This window comes from Epinephelus moara, chromosome 20 (genome assembly GCF_006386435.1).
Source record: "Epinephelus moara isolate mb chromosome 20, YSFRI_EMoa_1.0, whole genome shotgun sequence".
NCBI classification, from domain to species: Eukaryota; Metazoa; Chordata; class Actinopteri; order Perciformes; family Serranidae; genus Epinephelus; species Epinephelus moara.
The window spans coordinates 26,192,836-26,200,098 of NC_065525.1; positions in this window are offsets into that span (position 1 = coordinate 26,192,836).

The window sequence follows — 7,263 nt, forward strand, 5'->3', positions numbered from 1 at the left end:
ATTTCTTATCTAGGCCTAACCGCCATATTGATTTTTAATAAACTTGGTAGATATGTAGAACAGGACGCCTCAAGGTGACTGGAGAAATTTAACTCTAATTGACAACTGGGTGGCGCTATGACAACAGAAAAATGCTTAAAAATGGCTAAAATGTGATCGATCGCTGTGGCTCCCTCTATGGCCGAATGTTTGGGTTTTTTTTCTAATTTTTGGTATGACTAAGTCATGGTATGGTATGCTGTACATAATCATGGAAACTGTCAGTGTCATTCTGTCAGTCAGTCATTCTGCCTGTCCCAGGTTTTTCTACTCACTGACGTGGTCAGTCTATGTGAAACTGCACATAGGCATTGAGGATTGGCATAGGTAGAAGGTGAGTGCCATTGGCCACCTGTGCAAGTGAACTGGTCGTCGTGTAGGTATGTCCTCGGTGGGCAGTCTGTGTCACCTGTCACACCACACAACAATGTGTTTGGATCCAGCACAAGTCCCCTCTCACACTGATACAAGTAGCTCATACAAGTCTAGTGGCACTCTGCCCATAGTCAAACAAATCAGACTGCGTCAGTTGAATGTGGTATGACTCTCTGACTCTATTTACGAAAGAAGGAGTGATCACTACAATGTTTTACTAGTACATGATAACTGTCGTACGCAAATACTGTCTTCTATTATGGCTAAGCCAGAATAGCCCTTGGAGATAAGACATGGCAGTGTTGCAGTTATAGACACTGTGGATTTAGTACTTTCTGAGTGTAGGCAACCTTTTATACCATTGTAAACGCTGTTTTTGTCAGAGGTACTGAGTTTTCCGGCTGGGTTATATTTAACTTTCACAAGCCAAGGCACAATCTTCCCGTTATGCTGGATTTCCATTCTACAAAACCAGCTGGCAAAATCTCAGTTTGCTCTCCTCTAATATTTATCACTTCATTTATGTTTTATGTTATTTTTTACTACTTTATCTTTTAACCATCTTCCAACAACTGACATTATCAAGGGTCAGAACTGCGACCACAATCCTCAGTCCAGATGGTTATAATTCCTACAACCATTCCAACCACACTTGTGTCTTGAGCCACATAAACCACTTTCTATATCTCAAACAGGTGACACATTGACTATTTTAAATAAAGTTTCCAAAGGTGAGATGCCCCTGTACATATACAATAAGACCTAGCTAACCCTGCCCATACAACACTGCTTTAAAATCTAATCAAGTCACATCTACTGTACGCACTGAGAGACTCACCTTGACACTCCATAGCTTCAGTGTCATAGTAAGTACCAGTGGGGCAGTCTTTGGAGCATGCACCCTTATAGAGTTTGGGGCTAAATGTCGAGCAGGTCTCACAGTCATCTGCCAGGGGCCCTGAACAGCTGCCACAGGTCGGGTGGCACTGACCGCAGCGGCCCTCCTCCATGTCCTCATAATAGCCCATGGGACAACTAGCCTTACACACACCGTTCAGCATCAGGTAGAGGAAGCTGCATTCTGAAATGATATTTAGGAGGAGAGGTAAAGTTGTAACAAGAGATTTCAGGATGTGATGCAGTTCATTTTCAAATGTCACCCACTTGGAATATTTCTCTTTTTAGCTTCCCACACAGACAATAACTCACTGAAACAGGTCCTGTCGTCTGAGCAAACGTCGCAGTGGGGAGAACAGCATTGAGTCAACAGTTGAGTCGACACATACCACTCTCCAAGTAGTGGCCATCAGGGCAGGACAGACACTGGGACTTACACCATCACACGACAAACAGGAGCTATCGCAGGCTTCACATGACCCCTCTGATGTCTCAAAGAAACCTCTGAAATTAGTTAGAACATTTGTTAAGACATGAATAGGGAAATGCAGTGAACAAGAACTCACAGTTTCTCATCTCATTTCAAAAGTGTTTCATTCTACTGCTTAACTTATCCAACTGCTTACTCTGGGCAGTTTGACCAGCACCTCCCCTGGTGGAGAAAAAGTTTATAGCTGCCTCTGGAGCAGCTGATGCAGAGGACTGTGAAACAATCATTTGATTTTCTTTGAGAAAGGTCCGCTATGGAAGCATTAGAGACAGAGATAAAAACTACTCCTGACAGCTGCAGGTAACAGACAGACAGACAGACAGACAGACAGGGAGAGACTGTCCTGTGCCTTTTGATTGGAGGCGAAACCCTGTGTGGGACCAAACATGCAGTGAACAATGAGAAGTCAGAGGCAGTGTTGGTTTGTAAACACAATATTCTATGGCTCCTTTCTTCCACTGAAACTGCAAGAAAAATACTGTTCATAAAGGAAACAACTACACAATTCCAGTCTAAGTCTCCACGGTCCAAATATGTTGCAGTTATTTTGTGTTAAAAAAAATTAAGTCCAGATGTCTGATTTAAACACTTTCTGATTTCTTTCTCCAGTGCCCTCATCTTTGTTCTGGTGAACTTCCTGCCAAATGTGCAGACTGAGACGTCTGCTGACCTCACCAGGATAAAAAAAAAATACATCAGCACCATCTAGTGGACCAAAAAAGCAATTGATTTTATTATTCTAGTGCCAAAAGTTGTATTAAAATTTGTATTTGCAAAAATCAATAATGTATATAGTAAAAATGATTGATAGTTGGCGTCAGTGTATCAAAACAATATCGCGATGCTATGCTGTATCGATTGTCTGCGCCCAACTCTAGTCTCCCAGAAGATGGGATGGACTTCTTTTCCACAGTCTTTTCCAAATCCTATAAATAGCAGCTGTTTCAGAAGGCAGAACAAAAATCTGCAGGCTGTTCCATTCCTAATGTCCTGACACCAGTCTGACCCATCTCCACCTACTGCCTGGTACTACCTGACTCATGTCCCTGCACATCTACTGTATGTAAACAGCCTTTGCAAACACCTTCAGGGAGTTCACATGTTCCTGCGCGTCGACGACGAGGCAATGTTTAGGCGTAGACTACCGGCAGAGCCCCGCGGAGAGTTTGGACGTGTGTTTCGCAGCTTGTCACATGTATGAAGACAAATTACTCAGCACAGAGAAACAGCGACAAGGAGCACCGCGAATGTAGTCTTCAGATATTCTTGATATCGGAATGCACCCTCATGTTGCGGGCCACCGTCGGAGCATACCTGGTGAGTGCAACACAAGCCGAGGTCACACAGTTATGAGAGCCTGCTACTGTGGGTCACACTCACACTTGTGTTGTCTTTGCATTTTGGGGTTTATATGCTGCTCTTCATGCTTTGGACTGAATAACATGTAACAGAGCAGTGACAGGATGTGGAGACCTCCCTGTCCTGCACAGTAAAGTCCAGCCTGCAGGACAGATTTCATGCTGCTCAACTGTCCCCTGTTTGTTATAGCTGAGGAAAATATAACGGGTGACCTGCCTATCCTTTCCAGAACATACATATCCCCACCCTTATTTGCAGTGTATAACTGTGCCTTTGTGCAGCTTAGTCAAGTGTATTTATCATCTAGAAGCATTCCATCACTGTCACTATCCATATCCACTAAGTTTGTATTTGCTGACGCATTAACCCAAGAACAGAAATTGCCTCTGATTCCTGATCTACATTTCCCCCATAATCCTTTTAGGATTGTACAAGTCACAAGCAGCTGTTGTCAGACAACTAATTATGTGTTTGGTTCTGTTTGTCAAGGATAATCTCTGCTGGCACTGCTCTTGATCTTAATACATTTGTAGTACAAGAGAGCCTTTTAGCAATGAAATATTATTAAACGTAAAATGTGGCCATAACCTCTTTGTGTTTTCATTCCCAGCCTGGAGCGCCAAGAGTCAGTCGCCACGACAGAAGCTCACCTAAGAATGGAAGGAGTCGAACTGAAGGAGGAGTGGCAGGATGAGGACTTTCCACGGTATGATCACTTTTGTGTTTGGAAAGTTGCATAAAACATTATCCCACTGAAGGCCTATCGTTCTCACAAACAGTTATGCCACTGATGATTTGACATCTACCCTAGGCTATGCAATGGACCATGGCAAGAAGGCAAAGAAGAAGCTTGCAGCTCCAGACATCAGTCTTACACTGGACCGCAGCGAAGGTTCTCTTCTGTCTGATGAGCTGGATGAAAGCAGAGAGCTGGACCTGGATGACATAGACACACCTTCAGACAACAGCAATGAGTTTGAATGGGAAGGTAAGAACTTCATATCATGTGATGAAAATGAAAACAGTGTTAGCACGTAGTATTTTTTAGCCCTGTTTGTTCGACATACTTATTTCTCATGCAGGGAACAATAGCAGGGTGTCCCCCAGTATCATGTAATTGTAAATTATCTCAAATAAAAGGGAGACATGGAGGTTAAAATGTGATTGTTGGTGTTGATTCCGAGAGGAAGCATGCCGTCCACATACAAAAGATAAAAGCAAAAAATGAAATGTAGTGTGGAGACCAGGAGCACAGAGTGGACATGAAGGCCATCGAACCTTACAAGAGGGTTATCAGCCATGGAGGTCAGCATCATGCAACTGACCCTTCGCTAAGTCCCGCCCCTGGACGCAGTTTGGCCAATCATAGCGTAGCATCGGCCGGCTCAGACCAGGGTCTGACAACAGCACAGTTGTACTCCATTGACTCTAATGCAATTGTTTAAGATTTCCTTCATTTTCAGGCAGGTTTTGTGGATTTGGAGCTAAATGTTGTGTCTGGGGCACGTCGTGTATTAATGATACTCATTACCTGGAGAGGTTGGAAAAAGATATACGATTCTTCCCTGTTCCAAAACCAAAATCAAACCCTGAAAAGTGTAGGGTTAGCTAGCTAGCTACTGAAGATATAGCCTACTGAATGTATACACATGCTGCTTTTGCTTTTTAATGATTATAAAAGTGAAACAAAGACTGACCCTGCTGTACAGGAACCAGTGAAGGGAAGCAGGGAAACCTTGTTGATATTCAATCAGCTGTGTGTCATCACAGTGTGTGCAGATGAATGATGTTTGCCTTCCCCCCGGAACTCCCCAACAGTCCGGTGACAGAGGTTGGACTGCTGCCAGTGGCATTGGGGGAAAGCCAGACACCGTTCATCTGCACACACTGTGATGCCACACAGCTGGTTCAATATCAGCAAAGTCTCCCTTTATGTTCCTTGTCTTCTGTGGGGATCAGCAGTGATGTGGTGGTTCACTTTTACACTGTGATCTGTAGCCTATAGTTCGGCTTTAGCTTCTAACTATCTTTGTCTTCTTAACCTGTTGTTGCTGCTGAGTCAGTTTGACATCCTGGATATATCCTTCAAACACAGACTGTAGACCCCTCTGTCTGCTTCTCTCTGGATTCGCTGTTTCATTTTTCCAAAAATGTGATGATATTTCTTCAGGGAGTGCAGTTAGTGAGGGTGTGGGCATCATGCTAGCTCCAACAGCTTGTCGGACCATTGCAAAGATAACTCTGACATGCTTGTAAATAATGATGAAAGGACCATTAACCAAAGATCACATGTCCTAATTGCTTATCATTTGATTACTAATTTTCTGTTTTGCTGACCCATGTGTGAAGATATTATTCATGATCGCCATAAAGTTACATAACACCCCAATCCATTTGTAATTTCAGTGTATAAATAAACTGTTATGAATAAAATGTGTTGAACAATAAAACAGTTGGGCCCACAAATATGGTACCACTACAGTCTGTGTATTCTCGTAATGTTCAGTGCATACACAGCATCAGCTCTGACTGATCCTTTCCTCTGTAGGTGGTGCTACAGCAACACTCTGCTCTTCCTGTGTGGCCAGTGTAGACAAGATGTCGGTGCTTATGAGTCTGACTCACTTGAAACTTACACTGTGTGTATTCTGATGGAGAAGAGATCCAAAAGCAAACTATAAATATCTATTTATTTTATGTATTATACATTTAAAGCACAGTGTAGCTTTGTGCACTGCCTGAGTTCTTTTAACATTTCAACAGGTGCCAATATTACTAAAAAAAAAACTGCATCTAGATGACGAAATGATCCGTTGGCTTTCAGAAATGCACCAATACACCTCATGTTTTTAGTCGGATGATTCGCTGTTACCTACTAGGCAAAATCAGCAACTTTCCTTTTCCAAAATGTCCCACATTTCCCTCTCAGTAGATTTCAGATGTTCTCTTCAAAGCAGGCTGAGGAGCTGGTTGATTGGTTTCCAAAAATAGGTGGCTTGGTGATTATTTAACCAACTGAATCCCATTTCTGAGACAATTCTGTGAAGTTCATTTCAAAGTCAACTCTTGTTAAATATGTTCTCTATTTATCATCTCACAATAATATCAGCTATCTGAATGTGGTTTTAAACGTACCTGTGTAGCCCATTTTATAGCCCAGGTACTGTCTTCACTGTGATGCTGAATTATTAATTCATATCAAGAACAAGTTAGAACAGTTTTTGCAACTGAATGGGGTGGAACAACAGGGAAGTAGGTTGTTCTAGTCACTGTGGTTTTGTGGTTGCACTATAACCATGTCCTCACAGGGTTCAGTAACTCGCCCTCACTGAACACTCGGCTTGTCCACTCTCACAGCTCTTTGCATGACTCACTGCAAACCCACTTCCATGTTTAGCAGTAGCTGAAGACTTAGTTCTTTGCATCAAGATATTATATATTTATGTTCAAAAGGTGACAAAGGAGAAAAATGTATATATTTTTATGGTTGCTCTGATTTTAAACTGTATTTTAGGTTCCTGACCAGTCGAGTGGCATTTCATAGAACAAGTTTTTGACAGTTTTTTTTTATCCACTGTTCACTGCTGACGTTTTCTATCAAAATCTTGCCTAGGGGGAATATTGTTTAATGTTCTACCTCTCTCTTGAATGTGTCCTCTGACTTTGGAACACACTGCCTGTAGATATCAGAGGAGCCAGCTCTAAATATTTTTTAAAAGAAAGCTAAAAATGTAGCTATTCACTTAAGCCTTTAACTATGTCTGACTTTCCTGATACAGGTCTGAAACTATTTCTTTTTACGCCTCACGCTGCTGCAACTCTTTTAAAAATCTTTCTTGAGTTTATGATTTCTAGTTTTACAATTTTATGGTTTTATGAATGCTTTAAACTGTTTTAAATGTCCTTTCATATTGAACTGCCTTGTCTGTTTTATGTCCATTATGTGTATTTTCACGTGTGCTTATACTGCCCTTATTGTGAGGAACTTTCTGCTGCATTTCTTGTACGAAAGGTTGAGTTTATTATTGTGGAGGGCAAACATTTGTGAGCGCAACAATCTGAACAAAGATGTAAGTCTTAATGGAACATTTTCTCCAAGTAAA